The sequence below is a fragment of the Urocitellus parryii genome, chromosome 1 (assembly GCF_045843805.1).
Source record: "Urocitellus parryii isolate mUroPar1 chromosome 1, mUroPar1.hap1, whole genome shotgun sequence".
NCBI classification, from domain to species: Eukaryota; Metazoa; Chordata; class Mammalia; order Rodentia; family Sciuridae; genus Urocitellus; species Urocitellus parryii.
Genome location: NC_135531.1, coordinates 187649683 through 187670823, shown reverse-complemented (window position 1 = coordinate 187670823; position 21141 = coordinate 187649683). Strand labels below are relative to the sequence as shown.

Here is a 21141-nt window from a genome sequence, read left to right as displayed (position 1 = left end):
GAGCCAGGGGAGAATGAATAGTCCTTTTACAAACTTCCCTAATAATAAAATAAATCAGCTGGATTGTTCAGTGATGAACTGTTCTGCTCTCTGGCCAGGGGGGCTCCAAAAGTTATTACTGGCTAACAATAGCTTGTTAAAGTGCCTGGGCACAGGAAAATCAAACTGTGCAGGTCCTCAGAGAATCTGGTCATATGAAAGAGGGAATCCATTCCGAGTGTGAACTATTAGTTCTGCTCTGAATATCGCCGTTATTAACCAGAGGGCTTTATTGAAATCTCCAAACTGCAGGCATCTCAATCCTCATCAACTGCCCAGGAAAACGACTGTGACAGGTGCTAATTGGTGATTATAGGAAAGAATACCTTTGGACTGGAAGAAGTGCTCCAGGTACCAACTCGTCGTAATGACAGCTCTCCCCTGGGAGGGAGATGCTCTTTGGGTGAGTGATATACTCTTCTTCTCTAGCAAATGGCCCTGCTCTCTTCTTTCTGATTGGTCTCTCTCTTTCTCTTTCTTTTTCTCAATTCTGAATTCAATTGGTATTTGATCTGACCTCAGAGACCGATTTCCATGAAAACACAAATATAAAATGTCAGTACAGCCCTAGGAACGTACAGGTATTCTACCAATTCTAGTTCCCACTTACCACTTTTCTTTCCTTCCCTGAGGTTCATATTGTCCTTCTTGGCTGGATTATGAATTTCAAAGTGTAACACAAAGACAAGGCATCATTATTATATTATTTCCCTCATTGTGTAGCATAACATTGGGGTCATTGCCAATGCTCATTAAAAAATTTTGAATGAGTGTGGTGGATGTGCATTTCAATAATATTAGTCCTTCAAGTCCTGCTCATTTTCTCCTCCAGGAAGCCCTCACAGATCACTGTGCTCTGAAGATGTCTATTCTTTCCTTGGTGCATCTCGTGTGGAATATGTAGCCACTAAATTATTTCTGTGGGCATTGCTGCATGTGCATGAATGTCTGTTTTCCCAGGCTGCCCTGAAGAGCTCACTCCCTATCCCTTCTTGGTTGCTATCTACCTACTGAGGTATTTGCTCTATACCCCCTATGAATTCTCTTATATTTGAAGACTCATGCACTTGAACACTGCTTCTTGATGAGGTTGTTGGTGATTGGAGAAGGAGGTTATTGGTTTGCAAGGGGAATAGTTGGAAGTTGCCAAAGATCAATGGAGAAGGATATGGAGATACTTCCAGGGGATAGCAATATGTTGAAGAAAAGTGAGAAGGGGGTTCACAGGAGGACAGAACAGAAACCTGAGACCACTTTAGCCTTCAGAGAGCTGAGTCAGGGATCATTGGAATTATATGATACAATGTCAAAGGACGTTCTTAATATAAGTATGCAATTGCTCATTCAAATTGGAAGACTATATCTGAATGTAGAGATTTTTTTCCTTTCTAAAGAAAGAATTTTTTTTCCATGTTAGGGAATTTAACAGTAATTAAAATCACAACCACACACTTGGTGATGATATAATTTTCTGGTGCCTAACTATTTGAATGTGTCAGTTTTATTTCTCTTAGATCATTCAATTTTCAAAGCAAAACTAAGAGGTGGTTGGTGATAGTTATCACCGTGAACAGATGAGAAAATTGAGGTTTATGAAATAATAATAATTTTAATTTTTATAAAAACCATGGTTTTTAGCAGAGCCTATGGCAAATGTTATCTCATTAACATTCAATAAGCCCATGAGGTATACGTGATGAATCTTATTTTTAATTTATGAAAATAAAGATCATAAAGAGCTAATTAATTATTGTCTAAAATTACACAAGTTGTGGAGGTTATCTCAGGAAATTAAGGAGGTAAATTCAAAACTATATCAATCAGTTTTTGCAATAAAAAAATTGCTTCAAAATGTAGTATTTTAAATTTACCTCAAAGTTCTGTAGATTTACTGAGCTGTTTTGGTCTAAAGTAAAGCCTGATTATTTGAGAAGATTTCTACTCTGGCTCCTAGCTTTTACTTCTTATAAATCCTTTCTTTACTATAAAAAGTAGCCTCTATCAAAGCCGAGTAACTTTCTAAGTCCAATTTCTGCTTGTACAAAATTAAAAAACAATTTTACTTTTTTCCATTTTTTTTTCCTCGCTTAATTGTTCTGACTAGGACTTCTAGTACTATGATTAATAGAAGTAGTGAGAGCAGGTAATCCTTGTTCTTGATCTTAAAGAAAAAGCTTTTAGTTTCACATTATTAAGTATAATGTTAGCTATGTACTTGTCCTATAAGGATTTTATTATATGGAGGTACATTTTTTCTATGTTTAATTTTATCAAATGGCTTTTCTGTGTCTATTTAGATGATTGCACGATTTTCTTTATGTAATTTTTATTCTTTATTCTGTCAGTATTGTATATCATATTCATTAATTTGCTTATCTTGAAACATCCTTGCTTCCTGGGCTAAATAACCATTTGATCTGATGTGTGATTCTTTCAGTGAACTGTTGAAATTGGTTTTCTAGTGCTTTGTCGAAGTTTTTCACATGTATGTTCATCAGGGATACTGACCTATGATTTTCTTTTCTTGTAATATCCTTGCCTGACTTTGATATCAGGGTATGGTTGGCCTTATGGATGAGTTTATAAGTATTCCCTTCTCTTCAATATTTTGAAAAAGTTTGACAGAATTGGTTTTAGTTCTTTAAATGTTTGGTTGAATTTATCAGTGAAGCCACCTGATCCTGAGTTTTTCTTTGTTGGGAAATCCTTAGTCACTGCTTCAATGTCCTTATCTAGTAAGCTTTTTTTTTTTTCTTGGTAGATTGCATGTGTCTAGAGATTAATTTATTTATTCTAGATTGTATAATTTATTGACATAAAATTATTCATAATAGTATTTTAAAATTACTTGAATTTCTGTGATTGTAGTTATAAAATCTCCTCTTTCATTTATAATTTTATTTTCCTTTTCTTAGTTTTTTATTAGTCTAGATAAAGGTTAGTCAATTTTGTTTATCTTTAAAAAAAACTCAATTTCATTGATCTTCTTAAAATTGTTTTTCTAGTCTCCATTTCATTTATTTCTGCTCTTTTATTGTTTTTTACTTTTGCCTGGGATAAATCTAGCCACTCTTGTTTTCTTTGATTGCCAGTTGCATGGAATATCTTTTTAGGTTCCTTTAATTTCATCCCATATGTGTCTTGTTTATGGATTGCATTATATCATATGTAGAAAACCCTAAAATCTCCACCAAAAAATGTTAGAACTAATGAACACACTTAGTAAAGTGGCATGATACAAAATTAACATTAAAAACTAATTTATGTCAATGTACCAACAGTGAAATATCCAAAAAAAGAAGAAATTAGGAAATGTATTCCATTTACAGTAACATCACAAATGAATAAAAACTTACAAAGTAAATTTAACCTAGGAATTGAAAGATTTGTACACTGAATACTGTAAAATATTGATAAAAGGATTTATAGAAGACATAAATTAAAAGGCATCCATGTTTATGAATTGGAAAAAATATCATTCAATTGTCCACATTATGCAGAGTGATTTACTATTGTAATCCCTATCAAAATTTCAGTGGCAATTTTTACAGAAATTTAAAAAATCCTACAATTTCCATGAAATCACAAAAACATCCCAAATAACCAAAGCATTCTTAAAAGAAAAAACACAGAGCTGGAGGTATCATATTTCATGATTTCAAAATATATTACAAATATGCAGTGACTTTAATAGTACATAGTAGCATAAAGCCATATAGACCAATGGAACAAAGTAAAAAGCTCAGAAATAATTCATACATTTATGGTTGACTGACCTTCAACAATGTGCCAAGAGCACATGGAGAGGATAAATAGTGCTGAGAAAATTGGACATCCGAGTGCAGAAGAATGACATCAAATTCTTATACCATATACAAAGATATCCTTTAATGGATTAAAGACTTAAACATAAGACTTGAAACTCTAAAACTATTGAAAAAAAACAGAGAAAATCTTTCTTATTTTGGTTTGGGTAATATTTTTAGGGGGTCTGATCCTAGAAACACAGGAAGCAGAAGCAAAAGTAGACAATTAGATCAAATTCACGAGCTTCTATACAACAAAGAAAATAGCAGAGGCAAGAGTGAAAAGAAAACCTTTGAACATGATTGATGGGGAAAAAAAGAAAAGATTCTTTAGATTAAAAATAATGTGAGGGTCAGGAATCCTTTAGCATTTTGAGCAATTTCAATTTTTTTTCTGAGTTTGTGGACCTTTTGCTATTACAAATCCCTTAAAAATTGTATGGATTTTCTATTCATCAGATGGTATTCCAATTTACTTGATGAAAACTACATGCCAATTGTTTGAGACATGCTTCCCTTTGTAATCTTAAAATTATTTTGGGATTTGGTTTCTATGACAACATGCATTTAAGAATTTTAGGAGTCTTTTAAAAAAATTTTTTTTAGCTGAAAGGATCTTCTAAGTACTACCTTAAATCTTCCATAACTTTGCAAGTAATGTGAATCCCTCTACATATCCTCCAACTTCAGTCTGCAGACTGAATATTTCTTTTCTTAGCTTCCCTCTCTTGAAATACTTTCCACACAGAGCTGTACCCAAATGAATCTAGAACTTTCTGTTTGGAGATGATTTTATCAGAATCATCTGATTCTGATCAAAAAGTTATAAGGTGCATATTGTGTTCCTCAAATTATTCCACTCAACAGCTTTGCAAACACCTCTCCCTCTATCTGCTGCAGCCCTTCCTTTAGAGTTTGATAACTGTCAAAGATGCAGACCCTTTAGCTCTCTCTCCACTGCTTTTCCAGATGCCATCATTACCCAGTCATAAATCAGTGTCATGCCTGAGGGTTTGATCCAGTGTCACCCACTTCCAGATAAATGCTTCTGTATCAAGTCTCTTTTGCTGTACTACAAATCACTCCAAACATCAATGGATTGAAACAATAACCATTTATTTAACTCATGCATTCTGCTGTTTACTTGGGCAGTTTTTTGTTTATTTGTTTTTTGTTTTTCTCAGGTATTTGTGGTCAGCTGGTGGATTGATCAGTGACTGGCTAGTCTGGGATGGCCTCGAGGTCTAGCAGTTGTCTGGAACAATGGGTCACAGGGCAACACATCTATCAAGTTACAGCAGATTTCCTTAGGCTTCTTTACATGGCGGTGGCTAAGGAGGACAAACAGCACTGGGAAATTATCCTTCAAGTCCCTGCTTTTATCATAATGACTGATGCTCCATTGGCTCATGTGGCCAACCTATATTCAAAAGGTAGAGAATTGCAGCCCACTTCTTGATGGGAGGAGATGAAATATGGCCAGTTTTATAGTCAACAACAAAAGTCCATCAAGTCAAAAGCCCAGCATTTAATCACCGTTCTATTTGGCCTCAAGTTAAACACTGTACTAAGATCCATATAAGCAATGAATATTTTGGAGGAAAAACCAATATATTAAATTTCAAATACTAAATATTTATAGCTAATTAAAGTAATATGTAACTGTGTGTTAGCTCATTATAATTGCATAATGATGAGGGCAGTGAGATGTTTTGGGACAGTAGGAGAAGAAAGTTCACTCATTATCAGAGGATTAACCTTCCGTTCTCTTCTCTAAAGCATATGTCAACTAGGAAGGAGGAAAAATGAGATGCTGAGTATCAGTTTGAAGGGTAAAAAATGTCATACTGCATGTATGGTTTATCTCAAGGCATACTCACATGGGTGTTAACGTCTTCTGAAGAAGCCAGAAGGCTCAGAAATTCAGAAAAGAAGTATCAAGATGTCTTGTTTCATTCCATCCAATTTTATAAGAATAGCACTTCACACTTTATTCACACTTGGCAGTTTACATAGCTCTTTGCTTTCATTATCTCACTTAACTTTCACAGTGCCCGGAGGTAGTCTGACATGTGCTGTTATCTTCATTTCAGACATTACTGAGACTTGCCTGGCTATTCAGAAAATCAGTGTCAGGCAGGGAAAAAAGAGAGAAGGACCTTGGAGATAGGGGTGGAGGAGGGAAAGCATAATGAAGTAGAACATTATTTGAGGAATAGGTTATTCCACAAAGCAAAAGCTTCTTTCTTTGAGAGATGTGAGTGTCAGAAAGCCTACAATTATGAGTATGAGAAATGTGCTCATGATCTGGGAGTTACTCATTGCTGTTTTGTAAGCAGTTTACTTGGGGGCACCATATTGGAAAGAGCAGGTCTTGGGGGAGAGAGCAATGTACACACACATTTACCAGAAAATATGGAATCTACTGTGAAACACATTTCACAAGGAACAATAAATGGAGACATGCGCTTAGGGTGTAGATATCCAAGGTTTAAACTCGTAAATTATAGGGTATTTAAGCCACAGTTTCCATTTATAGATAGCTGAAGGAAAAAGAATGATTCTATCATCTAATGGACATAAGAAGTGTTTTATGCTGTACCCTTCCTTGAAATTCAAAATACATATGAATATATTAAACTCTCACCTTGGCCCCTAGTTCTTTGAACTACCATCAATTCAAACTTCCTCTGTACTTGGGCGCTGGGTGTACCTTTTTTTTTTTAACCGTTGCCCCCAAAGCCCACCCTCCCTGTCCTCTGCTGCAGTATCCTCCCCAACTGCTTCCTTGATTTCCATCCTGTCAGGTTGTGAGTGCTGTGGGAAGTCACTTGAAATCTTGGAAAGAGGCAGAGATTGCATAATAAATGCCCTTTATTGTTTTTAACTTTTTTTTTTTTTTTGGCCTACAGTAGACCTGTCTTAGGGAATAGTCTTTGAAGGCCCTGTTGAGTGGATTCAGACTTAAAAAAAAAAGAATCAGGAGATAAACACATCCAATTACTTTTCTGTTTCACTTGCCTAACTCCCTCACAAAGCAGGGGCAAGGGCTTCTGGATCCGAGCCTTTGTTTAATAAAAGCCACGCATCATTGCTTTGGGGATGGATCATAAAGCCATACCCTTTGGACTGCAGTGTTATGGAAATGAGAATTGTTTAATTTACAGTCTTTCCTACACTGGTCTTGTAGATCTGAAAACTTAATTAACCAAATGTCATATTTTACTCCCCAAGAAAGTGGGTAGAGAAAGGAAGGCAAACTAAGATGAAAGCCAGGCACCCTTTCTACATAGAAGGGTCTAGAAGCCCAGACAGGACATAGCACACTGCCTGGCAACTTCTCAGCTGCCTACCCACCCTGTCCTCTCTCTGGTGCTAAAGCGTGGGGTGACATATGATGTTTGGAGTTGAGCAGTTTGGCTGCTTTGGCATCTGTCCTTACCCAATAGCCTGTCATAGACAAGGCTCACACCTCTTGGAGGCTAAAGCTGCTTATGTGTAATAAAAATGGATATTACCATGTACTTCAGAAAGTTGGTGTTAAAATTAAATGAGGAAGTTTATTTAAAAGCTTCCAGCCAGAGGGAGATCCCAGTGGGTTTTCAGCAACCCTGGTCCATTCCCCTCCCTTCATGTTTGTGTTGTCCTGGGCCCACTGTGGATCCCATGGGCCCTCACTTAATACACTCCCAGCTCCTCTCAGTGGCTCTATCCCTCTACTTTTCATGATGTTAGGGACCAGCAGGGACCCAATATGCACACCCCAGCCAACTTCTCACATGTCTTCCCTGAACTATTATAATCTCAGTTGTTTCATTTTTTTTTTTTTTTGCTGAAGGCCTCTGACCTTGGGAAATGACTAGCTCTCTTCTGTGCACAAATATGTGCACAAACATGTATATAAAATGCACATAAACGCTGATGCACATGTGTTCACACACACACACACACAAACACACACAGAAGTCAACTTTTCATTTTGGAACTTGAGAGTTTAGAGGTGACTCTATCCATCCCTTTCATTCGACAGATGGGAAAAGTAAGGTATAGAGAGGAGATGGCAGTTGTCTAGGGACACAAGTAGGGAGTCTGTCCCTGAATTCCTCTCTATTGTTCTCAAAGGATGGCATTTGTATTTAGAAACTTTCGGTTCTTAATGTAGGTCTACCGTTTTATGTGTGATGCATACCAAACTGTTTAGTTTTCCTGAACCTGTTTTCTCGTCTGGCATGACACCCGCTGACTTGGGTACACAATGAGATCACATTCTTTTCAGTGTCAAATAATTCAAAATTGCCTCACTCCAATGTCTTATGGGAATATTGTTCTCTGTTCTTATAATCTTTCCTACTGGGTGCAGACAAGCCATCCAGGGGAGTTTACTCAGGTCTAGAAGTCCCCTCTGGTTGTATCACCTCTGTGGAGGGAAATGCAGTTTGCTGGCCATGTACAACATGACACTAATGTTACGGGTGGTCTGGTTGTTCATGTCATCATGCTGGAACACAACTTAATTCTGGTGCCTCAAGAGTCTGGTGCCATCCCAGTTCCCTCCAGATAGGGCCTGAAGATTTTAAGATTGCTGCTGAATCTGGGGATTGGGCCAGAAGGAGGACTGCTCTCATTTCCACAGTGTTAAGTATTTGGTGGGTGATATTCTTCCTAGATCTTGGTTCCCAAAGTCTCAGCTCTGTAGTAATCCACTGTTTCTATTTTTTTTGCTGCTGGTAAAACTCTTTTCCTAAGACATGGGCACAGTATCAGAGTGGCTGGATCAGCCATGTATGTCTCCTGACCTCTTGGCCCCAGGTGCTAAAGATGTGCCAAACTCACTTCTCTTTGTTACAGGAAAAAACACATACCTTGTCTTGGAGAAACTGTACGGGCTGAGAGATTCAAGGAAACTGAAGGACGCAAGGACTCTTCTTTTAACTCTGCATCCCAAATAAAAAAGGCTTAAATAAGAGGTTTTATTTAGAAGAAGTATGAAGAGCATAAAGAAAAACGAAAAATACCAAATTAAATTTGTAACTTAAAGAAAATCAACAGAGAGGGGCATGGGCTAGAAGGAGAAAGTGACATTTTTTCTGAATATAACTTTTGTAGCATTTTGACTTTTTAAAAGCTATAAATAGACTACATATTCAAAAAATAAAATGAAACCAATAAGCATGAAAACTAAATGTAAAAATTGAAAAATAAAAACAGAAACAAGTAAACGTAATTATATTTTAGTGAATACCTTAACAGTTTGAAGAAAAAAAAAGAAGAAATTTAAGAAACAAATCCCTTGTCCAAGTAACTAAAGGTCACAAGATTTGACTATATACTAGTCAAATTTTGGCATGGTGATGGTGTGTGTGTGCAGTGTATAAACATTCTGAACTTTTGAGTAGATTTGTTTAATTTAATAAAAATTTTAAAAATGAAGGACTATTTTAGATGTAATATAGGACTGAGCAAATAGGATGTGTCAATCCTATTGGGAGCCAGGGTTCTCCACAGTAGATAAGACACAACAATATGGAATGGAGATGGATTGGAATTGAGGGTCTTGATGTGAACTCAAGATTCCTAAAATATGTGAAGTTTAGGTGCACATGCATATACACACATGCATGCATACTTGCATGTGTGTGCATATATGTGTGTAAAAACATGCAGCTCCTTTCTTCCTGTCATCTCTGTTGAAAGAACTAAGAAGTAAAGGCATCCTAGTAGCAATGAGCACACCCAGGGCTCAGACCTTGGTCTCTAATACGATTTCCTTTTGAATGAAATGGGTGCAGTGGAGAATTGATTCAGTGGCTCAGCAAAATGGGGACAAAATGAACTTGGACTCTCTTGTATGCCAGAAAGTAAGAAGTGTTGGAAAAATAATGGTGGATATGTGAACTAACTTGAAGGGGATACTATAGGCCCCAAACGGGACAATTTGAGCACTATAAGCTATTTAAAAATATGAATTTAATAGCCAATATAGATAGAGATAAATGATAGATAGTGAAGAAGAGTTCCATAAACTGCAGAGGGCCACCCATTTAAGTTTTTTCTGAAAAAAAGTCATATTGCAACCAGCATTGGATACCAAATTTTGATGAGGGCAGGATATGCTCATGGTCTCACAGTGTCTCCCTGTGGACTGCTTAATGGATATGCAAGAAGGAAAAAAGGGAGAAAGAAAAACCAATGATTGTGCTCTGGAAAAAAATGGGAAACTTCTTGACTGGTTGATTAAAAATGAACATCCCTTATGAGAGACAGATGGGCATACTGGAGAGGAACATATATCATCTATGTAGCACTTTCAGAATGCACGACTTTAATATAATCATGAAGAAACATCAGACATACAGAATGAGAGAGATTGATTGTATTGAACAAAAAAGGATATTGTGTTCCTTAAAAATGACAATGTCATAAAAATCAAAGAAAGACTATGAGAGTGTTATGGATAAAGGGAGGCTAAGAGATGTGACAGCTAAATCCAGTACCTGACTCCAGCCTGGATCCTCAACTGGAGAGGGACAAAGCTATAAAGACATTATTGGGTCAACTGGTAAAATTAAAACAAACAGCAATTTAGATGAATGTCCTTTATCAGTGTCAAATTTACTGAAGTTGATAATTGCGGTGTGATTGCATAAGTGGATATTGTTATTACTAGGGAACACACTAGAGGAGTTTATGTAGGCAACTTACCCTCAAATTAGGTAGATAATAGATGATAGATAAAGCAAGTGATAAAAGGGGTAAAATATTAACACCAGGTGCATCTGGGTAAATGGTAGGTGGGTATTCTTCATGCTGTTTTATTTGTATTTTATTTTTTTTTCCTGTAACTCTGAAATTCTTTTCAGGTGAAACTAAAAACAGTGTTTTGGATTTGAGCTGAGAGAGGTGTATAATGAGAAGCCAAATAAAGATGCCGGCTTTTGTGAAGAGCTCATGGTGAAGTGGGATGAAGCCGACAAGAACTCCCCAGGGAAAGAGAAAAAGAGGGCAAGCTTTCAGTTTGTCACCTCTGCCCCAGGTGATGCCTTTCTCATATATAAACATCATGCAAAGTAATGAGCACATATTTTTCAGCTCTGGACTCTTTTGGAGTCACACAATCAATGTCAGAAATAATTCTATGCTCAATAAATTAAATCTATTCTAGCACGTAATTATTTTCTTTTGTTCTCACAAATCACTATTCTTAGAAATTCTTGGGGGGAAAGAAGAACCATAAAAGCAATTAGCCATTTTCTCTCTATTGAAGTGTGCTGTCATCCCAAGTAGAGCCTTCACTAGTTGGGAAGGGTCTGACATTGGAGGACGGGAGGTGGGGTGACAAAGGCCATAATCCTCAGCATGCACTCCCACCACAGCCTGGGTCTTCACTTTGCTAAGGTCCTTTGCACTGATAGAAGTTTCTACATCTCCATGGGCTGTCAGTTATGTATTACATTCAAATCATGAAAAGCAAACTCTATGGACTATATCGCTTGGAATATTTTCAAAGTTCTAAAGTATTTCTGATATCTCAAATTACATATTTTGAGGGTAATGTAGAAGAGCAGGTGGGTTTGGAAATATTTTAAACTATTTTGAATAGATTTAGAACCTAAAGAGATGTCTCTATACAAGGCTCTGATTTTTTTTGTCTCTCTTTACACACACACACACACACACACACACACTCTACATAACAATACATATGTACATGCATGTATGCACAGATGCATATATGTATAAGGCTGATATTTTTATAGAAATGAACAAGGTCAGCATTTAATCCTTAGAAGATGGATTAGGTGAAGGGGGACTTACAGAACTCTCATGGGGGAGAACTTGATATAAACTGGATTGAAAATGGACCCGAGCTTGTGCAAACACAGACAATGTTCCTCCTCCCCACTCCCACATTCTACCAACACATCTTGGGAAGAGGTTAGGGGGATTAAACTTACAGTTGGTCACTTTTTGTTCAATAATTCAAGGTGAAATTCTCAGCACCATGTGTTTTCAGCAGTGATAGGAAGAGCCTTCTGCCATCCAAAGTTCCCTCCTTTCTGAGGGGTAATCCCTAGAGCTCTTCATCGATCCAAAAGCTAAGCTTCTTTTACTTCACAATTTGAATGAGGCAAAGCGTTGGCTGTGGCAGATTCAACATATACTTAAAAGAAACCATTTTTTTTTGCTCCTTCTCTTTAAGCCTGGCATGTACATTTTAGTTAAACCATGAGATGGGGGAGGAACCTAGGGCTTCATTCCAAAACAATCAGCTTTTCAAAATCCCAACCAATCAGACTCCTGAGAGCAAGGATGAGTTTTGGCTTTACAAGTAAATCCTATTTTTATCAGAGTTAGAGTTTTTAAGTCCTAATGTAAAGCCAAACATTTTCGCCTTAACATGATTATATTGTTGGAAGTTATTTAAGTTCCCGTCTGTGCTTGCCTGTACTCAATAGGGCTCGAGTTGGCCATGCATTCACCCAGTAATCACTAGATATGTGCCCAGAATGTCTCCTGTCTCATGTGTGTGCTCACCAAGGACAGGTAAGAAAGTCTTTATTTATAGGGCTCCTATTGTGGTGGTAGAAACAAACAGGTCGATAGATAAATGATATACAATCTAGTAAATCAAACAGAGTGGGGATGAGAGGAAAGAACATGTACATGTGACAAAGGGATCAGAAAATGTGAGCAGGTTTTCTAAAGGTTCCAGATGAGTCCACTGGGTGAGGAGGGTGAGGAAAAGAATTTCTAACACTTGGAACCCCTACTGGAAAAACTGGAAGAGCAGAGGAGCAGGAAGGACTTGGGAGGTGGGTGGTCAGTGGAAGACAGGGCTGTAGTCGGAGGAACTGGAGATGAGACTGGGAAAGAAGTGCAGAGGCTAAGTGTGAATGGCTTCGGATCCTAACAGAAGAATGTGGATTGTGTCTTTATTAATCACCATTTTTATTTTCGGTATTTTATGATGCATTGACATCTTGAGCTTTGTGGACAGTGTTCCTCCCAAGGTTAGCAAAGTCCTTGGGATAGTAAGCATCTTGCTTGGGAGCATGCCTTTGATTTGCAAAATAACAATTCTGAGTCCATATCCCCACCCATATCCCTTTACCAGATAACTGGGGACAGATAACTGGGGATGTTATGAGTAACCCATAGGATGTGGAAAGTATTCAAACTATTCAATCCTAATCCTTCTGACCCTGCCACACCTATTCCAAAGCAGATGCTCCTGACCATATTTCCCCCTTGTTGCTTCGACCAACCCTGGTCCATCCCCATATTGTGTGGCCTCATCATCTTGGCAACTATGAGTAACAAACAATGTTTGCAATGAAACTGTTTCCTCATCTGTTGTCTCTACCATTATCTGAATAAAAGCAAAATACCAGGTACATTTTAAAATGGTGTCTTGAAGGCAGAAGTAGTGTGATGGAGCCATTAAAGTAAGCATGGCCTCTGATTGCTTTTAAGAAGGTAAGTCTAACCATGCTGCAGAAATCTATTCCAGTGAAAGAAGATCTAGGCAGGAAAAGCACAGGAAGGAGTTGGAACCACCAAAGAGAATATGATGTGGCTCAAGGGAGTGGCAGGGTGGCTGGAGGGGCTTCTGGATATAATCACTGTCATGGCTATGAATTTTGCCTTCTTGCATATCTTATTTTTATAGTGGTTCTGTCTTCCTTCTCTGCCAGCTGTCTTTCCTTGCTGTAACAGGGAAAGCTTTTAAGAGGATTGCTACTTTTTCTTATTTTTCAAACTTTTAGTTGGGCAAGAGATGGAATGGCAGATACTCAAGTTTACTGAAAGGGATTTAAAAAATAAAAGAGTAAGAAAGCCCGAAAAGCTCTCACAAATAGAATATATGAGCTAAAGGGAATGGATGCTTTAGGCCCTGTTATGGTTTGGATATGAGGTGTATTCCTAAAGCTCACAAGTGAGACAATGCAAGAAGATTCAGAGGAGAAACCACTGGATGGTGAGAGTTTTAACCCAATCAGTGAATTGTTCCCAGATGGGATTAACTGGGTGTTAACAAGAGGCAGGTGGGGTGTGGCTGGAGGAAGTGGTTCACTGGGAGTGTGGCTATGGGGTATATATTTTGTATCTTGAGCTGGAGTCACTCTGCTTCTAGATCACCATGATGTGAGCTACTTCCCTCCATCACACTCTTCCGCCATGATGTTCAGCCTCACCTCAAGTCCAGAGGAATGGAGTCGGCCTTTTCTGGACTAAGACCTCTGAAACCATGAGCCCTCAAATAAACTTTTCCTCACTTAACAGTTGTGCCGCTCCAATCCTTTAGTCACAGCCGTGGAAAAGCTGACTAAAACAGGCTCCTTTTAAAATTTTCAGAGATTTATGCTTGAACCACATTTTAAGTCTCAATGTTCTGAATATTTTAGATAGAGGAATGTGCCAAGAATGAGTTTGAAAGGCTGAGAAATGTGGGAAGGTTAGGGATGGTGCACAGAATGGACCAGTCAGGATTTCATTATTCCTGGTCACAGAACAGCTTACCAACTCAAGGTTCAGTTCTTCATCTCCTGTGAGGGCACATGGATTGATCCAGGTGTGGTGAAAGACCTAAATTAAGAAACTTCCAACAGAAAGTCAAGCATCATGCTAAATATCAGCCATGGACAAAACTTTTATCCACCCGAAGAGTCTGAATGCATGGCAACAGTGATTCCCAGGAGAGAACAGAATATCAGCGGTTGTAGAAAAATTACATCTAGGCAGTCGCTGGGAGGTTAGCCGATCTTCTGAAATGCATAGTAGTTGATGCCTTAGGTCATGGATTTCTACTTAGACACTGGCTTCTGCATTTTAATTTCTCTAAGTTTAGAGACGGAAGTAAAATTTCAAAAATTTTATTGTGATGCCAGAGTAACTTACGGGTGATTAGGGACTTGAGGTCTCATTTGCAGTGTTGATTGATTTCAGTGTGAGAACTACTCTCAGAGACATTAAGGGAAGGAGAGTCCCAGGTTTGAGGTGTGTATTGAACCTAATCGGGACCCTCCATGAGGATCCATTTCCATAACAAAGAAGAAAACCATATTTGACATAGCCAATAAAAGGGAAAAATAACCATGTATGAAGAATAAAACAGATTTATAGTGGAAATAAGGATGGTTGTAAAAAAGAAGAGCATTAAGAGATGAATTATATGCCGGCCACAGTAAGTGAGGAGTTAGTTTGTAAACAAAGGGTACATTTATATGTTGATCTTTGAAAAATGGTGAGAAACAATTACCATTTAGTCCTTTTTTTTGGGGGGGGAATGTTTAATATTAGGCCTTTTGTATATATTATGTCTGGTTCTGAAAATAATCATTATCCTCTTTACTGCCAACAGTCTCCCTTCTATACATTTTCAATTCCTGAGATTACCTGTGCACCAGGAGGGGTATGAAAATACCAGTGATGTGCCAGTTAAGGACAGGGATAAGTGCTGAGAAATTAGATGGCAGGACATTTTTGCCTTGTGTGAGCTTCACAGAGTGTACTTACACAAGCTAAGATGGCTACAACATCACTAGTCTTATGGGACCTCTCGTATATGTGGTTCATTGTTGACCAAAATGTCATATGAATCATGAGACAGTTACATGGAAAATTCTGAAAATAAATAATTCATAAATTTGAAACAACTTATTTCAGTATATTTTATAATTGTTCTATTTTATTATCATTTGTGGTTATTAAGATATTATTGTGTGTAATGTGTAAATTCAACCTTTTCATGGATATGTAGAGATATAGATATAGAAAAAATAATATATATAGGGTTTGCTGCTGTCCATGGTTTCAGATATCTGAAAAACATCTTGGAACAGATGAATGGGGGGGAATTCCATACCAAAACACACAGGTGGATTAAATTGCTCAAGGTCATGTAGGAAGGTAAAGGAATGAAGAAATCAAAGCTCCATAACTTTGTATTTGATTTTTGAGAGTTACATGTGCCTGTCTTGCATAGGAGGGAAGGATGTGGCTACTCAAAAATACTACCTTGGTCTGGAATGAAGGAAAGCAATATAAAAATAATCTCCTAGGGCTGGGGTTGTGGCTCAGTGGTAGAGCGCTCGCCTCGCGCATGGAGACCCTGGGCTTGATTCTCAGCACCACATAAAAATAAATAAGCAAAAAGATACTGTGCCCATATATAACATATATATATATATATATATATATATATATATATATATATATATATAGCCTCCTAATACTCTTGGAAGATTGGTTGAGGAATTCACAATTCCTCCTTAAAAAAATATGGCACAGGGGAATTTAGAGTGTAGATCAGAGGTACAGCACTTGCCAAGCATGCATGAGGACTTGAGTTTGATCCACAGCACTGTACACACACACACACACACACACACACACACACAGTTATGGATCAGTAAGACTCATACAGAGTAAAAATATACAAGGGAGTTAGGAAAGAGTATGGTAGAGTTTGAATGGTGTTGGGGTTTGGATCTAAATCAAGTAGAACTTAGATTTTTGGGTTGTAAAGGAAAATGCAATGTGGCTTGATATCTAGTGGTGATCCCAGAGGCAGAAGCCTTGCACAGTAGGAAAGGAAATACTTTTTATCTTCTCCGTGTTATATGGATTCTGCATGCTTTCTAACCATCACTATGATCCCCTCACCTCCCAGATATACCCAGAAGGAGGTGTGTGGGACAATTTGGTCAAATTCCCAGAGCTTGTGTTGAATAGCACTTAAGAGAGCTGTGTGCCTCTGGGTCCTCCCTTCCTCCCATCCTGTTATCTTTTCTACACTGCTGTGGGGAATAATGAACTTGCTGCCATGCTTTGCAGGCTGCAGATTTCTCTACTCTGAACTTCTTTCTTACTTGTGGCTACATAGTGGCAAAGTCCTAATAACAAGTTGAAGCCTAGAACCAGAGAGTTTATTTCACTAACGTTTGATGATTTGGGGGTTGTTTTTTTCAAAATTAGAGATGAAGAGCTGGGTGCACATTCAAGGCAGTCATCACTGATCTTTTTTTTTTTCAATGACTAGATCCTATTTTATTTTTTAAATTTATGTATGACAGCAGAATGCATTACAATTCTTATTACACATATAGAGTACAATTTTTCATATCTCTGGTTGTATACAAAGTATATTCACCCCAATTCGTGTCTTCATACTTATACTTTGGATAATAATGATCATCACATTCCACCATCATTAATAACCCTATGCCCCCTCCTTTCCCCTCTAACCCCTCTGCACTATCTAGAGTTCGTCTATGCTTCTTTTTTTTAATTTTTATTTATTTATTTTTTTTTTAATTTTGGTTGTTCAAAACATTACATAGTTCTTGATATATCATATTTCACATTTTGATTCAAGCAGGTTATGAACTCCCATTTTACCCCTTATACAGCTTGCAGAATCACATCAGTTACACTTCATTGCATTACATATTGATATACTCATGTCTGTTGTATTCTGCTGCCTTTCCTATCCTCTACTATCCCCCCTCCCCTCCCCTCCCCTCCCCTCTTCTCTCTCTACCCCCACTACTGTAATTCATTCCTCCCCCTTGTACTATTTTTCCCTTTCCCCTCACTTCCTCTTGTATGTAATTTTGTATAACCCTGAGGGTCTCCTTTCATTTCCATGCAATTTCCCTTCTCTCTCCCTTTCCCTCCCACCTCTCATCCTTGTTTAATGTTGGTCTTCTTCTCGTGCTCCTCTTCCCTAGTCTGTTCTTAGTTACTCTCCTTATATCAAAGAAGACATTTGGCATTTGTTTTTTAGGGCTTGGCTAGCTTCACTTAGCATAATCTGCTCTAATGCCATCCATTTCCCACCAAATTCTATGATTTTGTCATTTTTTTACTGCAGAGTAATACTCCATTGTGTATAAATGCCACATTTTTTTTTATCCATTCATCTATTGAAGGGCATCTAGGTTGATTCCACAGTCTTGCTATTGTGAATTGTGCTGCTATGAACATCGATGTAGCAGTGTCCCTGTAGCATGCTCTTTTTAGGTCTTTAGGGAATAGACCGAGAAGGGGAATGGCTGGGTCAAATGGTGGTTCCATTCCCAGCTTTCCAAGAAATCTCCACACCGCTTTCCAAATTGGCTGCACCAATTTGCAGTCCCACCAACAATGTACAAGTGTACCCTTTTCCCCACAACCTCGCCAGCACTTATTGTTGTTCGACTTCATAATGGCTGCCAATCTTACTGGAGTGAGATGGTATCTTAGGGTGGTTTTGATTTGCATTTCTCTGACTGCTAGAGATGGTGAGCATTTTTTCATGTACTTATTGATTGATTGTATGTCCTCCTCTGAGAAGTGTCTATTCAAGTCCTTGGCCCATTTGTTGATTGGGTTATTTGTTATCTTATTGTCTAATTTTCTGAGTTCTTTATATATTCTGGATATTAGGGCTCTATCTGAAGTGTGAGGAGTAAAGATTTGTTCCCATGATGTAGGCTCCCTATTTACCTCTCTTATTGTTTCTTTTGCTGAGAAAAAACTTTTTAGTTTGAGTAAGTCCCATTTGTTGATTCTAGATGTTAACTCTTGTGCTATGGGTGTCCTATTGAGGAATTTGGAGCCCGACCCCACAGCATGTAGGTCGTAGCCAACTTTTTCTTCTATCAGATGCCGTGTCTCCGATTTGATATCAAGCTCCTTGATCCATTTTGAGTTAACTTTTGTGCTTGGCGAGAGAAAGAGATTCAGAGTCATTTTGTTGCATATGGATTTCCAGTTTTCCCAGCACCATTTGTTGAAGATGCTATCCTTCCTCCATTGCATGCTTTTAGCCCCTTTATCAAATATAAGAAAGTTGTAGTTTTGTGGGTTGGTTTCTGTGTCCTCTATTCTGTACCATTGGTCCACCCGCCTGTTTTGGTACCAGTACCATGATGTTTTTGTTACTATTGCTCTGTAGTATAGTTTGAGATCTGGAATCGCTATACCACCTGATTCACACTTCCTGCTTAGTATTGTTTTTGCTATTCTGGGTCTTTTATTCTTCCATATGAATTTCATGATTGCTTTCTCTATTTCTACAAGAAATGCCGTTGGGATTTTGATTGGCATTGCATTAAACCTATAGAGAAGGGGGAGTTCATAATCCACGTGAATCAAACTGTGTAATATGATGTATTATGAACTATGTAATGTTATGAACGACCAATAAAAAAAAAATTACAACTAAAAAATGAATTTAAAAAAAAAAAATAAAAATAAACCTATAGAGAACTTTTGGTAATATCGCCATTTTGATGATGTTAGTTCTGCCTATCCATGAACAGGGTATGTTTTTCCATCTTCTAAGGTCTTCTTCAATTTCTCTTTTTAGGGTTCTGTAGTTTTCATTGTATAAGTCTTTCACCTCTTTTGTTAGGTTGATTCCCAAGTATTTTATTCTTTTTGAGGATATTGTGAACGGCGTGGTTGTCCTCGTTTCCATTTCAGAGGATTTGTCACTGATATACAGGAATTCCTTTGATTTATGCATGTTGATTTTATAACCTGCCACTTTGCTGAATTCATTTATTATCTCTAATAGTTTCTTTGTAGACCCTTTTGGGTCTGCTAGGTATAGAATCATGTCATCTGCAAATAGTGATAATTTAAGTTCTTCTTTTCCTATTTTTATGCCTTTAATTTCTTTCGTCTGTGTAATTGCTCTGGCCAGTGTTTCGAGAACTATGTTGAACAGAAGTGGTGAAAGAGGGCATCCCTGTCTTGTTCCAGATCTTAGAGGGAATGCCTTCAATTTTTCTCCATTCAGAATGATGCTAGCCTGAGGCATAGCATAAATTGCTTTTACAATGTTGAGGTATGTTCCTGTTATCCCTAGTTTTTCAAGAGTTTTGAACATAAAGGGATGCTGTACTTTGTTGAATGCTTTTTCCGCATCTATCGAGATGATCATATGGTTCTTATTTTTAAGTCTATTGATGTGGTGAATAACATTTATTGATTTACGTATATTGAACCAACCTTGCATCCCAGGGATGAATCCTACTTGATCATGGTGCACAATTTTTTTGATATGTTTTTGTATCCGATTTGCCAGAATTTTATTGAGGATTTTTGCATCTAGGTTCATTAGAGATATTGGTCTGTAGTTTTCTTTCTTTGAAGTGCCTTTGTCTGGTTTCGGAATCAGGGTGATGTTAGCCTTGTAGAATGAATTTGGTAGTTCTCCCTCTTTTTCTATTTCCTGAAATAGCTTGAAAAGTATTGGTATTAGTTCCTCTTTAAAGGTTTTGTAAAACTCTGCTGTATACCCATCCGGTCCTGGGCTTTTCTTAGATGGTAATCTTTTGATGGTTTTTTCTATTTCCTCAATTGATATTGGTCTGTTTAGGTTGTCTATATCCTCCTGACTCAATCTGGGCAGATTATATGACTTAAGAAATTTATCGATGCCTTCACTATCTTCTATTTTATTGGAGTATAAGGATTCAAAATAATTTCTGATTATCTTCTGTATTTCTGAAGTGTCTGTTGTGATATTGCCTCTTTCATCCCGTATGCTAGTAATTTGGGTTCTCTCTCTTCTTCTCTTCGTTAGCATGGCTAAGGGTCTGTCAATTTTATTTATTTTTTCAAAGAACCAGCTTTTAGTTTTGTCAATTTTTTCAATTGTTTCTTTTGTTTCAATTTCATTAATTTCAGCTCTGATTTTAATTATTTCTTGCCTTCTACTTCTTTTGCTGTTGTTTTGCTCTTCTTTTTCTAGGATTTTGAGATGAAGTATGAGATCATTTATTTGTTGGTTTTTTCTTTTTTTAAGGAATGCACTCCAAGCAATGAATTTTCCTCTTAGAACTGCTTTCAATGTGTCCCATAGATTCCGATATGTTGTGTCTGTGTTTTCATTTAACTCTAAGAATTTTATAATTTCCTCCTTGATGTCTTCTAAAACCCATTGATCATTCAGTAACCTATTGTTCATTCTCCAAGTGATGCATGATTTTTCCTTCCTTCTTTTATCGTTGATTTTCAGTGTCATTCCATTGTGATCAGATAAGATGCATGGTATTATCTCTACTCCTTTATATTGACTAAGAGTTTCCCTGAGACATAATATATGATCTATTTTTGAGAAGGATCCATGTGTTGCTGAGAAAAAAGTGTAGCTGCTTGATGTTGGGTGGTATATTCTATATATGTCAATTAAGTCTAGGTTGTTAATTGTGTTATTGAGTTCTATAGTTTCCTTTTCAACTTTTGTTTGGAAGATCTGTCCAGTGGTGAGAGAGGTGTGTTAAAGTCTCCCATGATTATT

General features: G+C 37.4%; 1 long non-coding RNA gene across 1 annotated transcript in view; it reads left to right on the top strand.

Annotated features, from left to right (window-relative positions):
- LOC113182751 (uncharacterized) overlaps positions 1 to 8829 on the top strand; it is a 176922-nt gene extending 168093 nt beyond the window's left edge. Inside the window, exons 3-5 of the long non-coding RNA XR_003300790.2 lie at positions 292 to 442; positions 5030 to 5278; positions 8694 to 8829. This is a non-coding gene — a long non-coding RNA (uncharacterized LOC113182751). The remainder of the gene's footprint in view (positions 1 to 291; positions 443 to 5029; positions 5279 to 8693) is intronic.
- The last annotated feature ends 12312 nt before the right edge of the window (positions 8830 to 21141 follow it).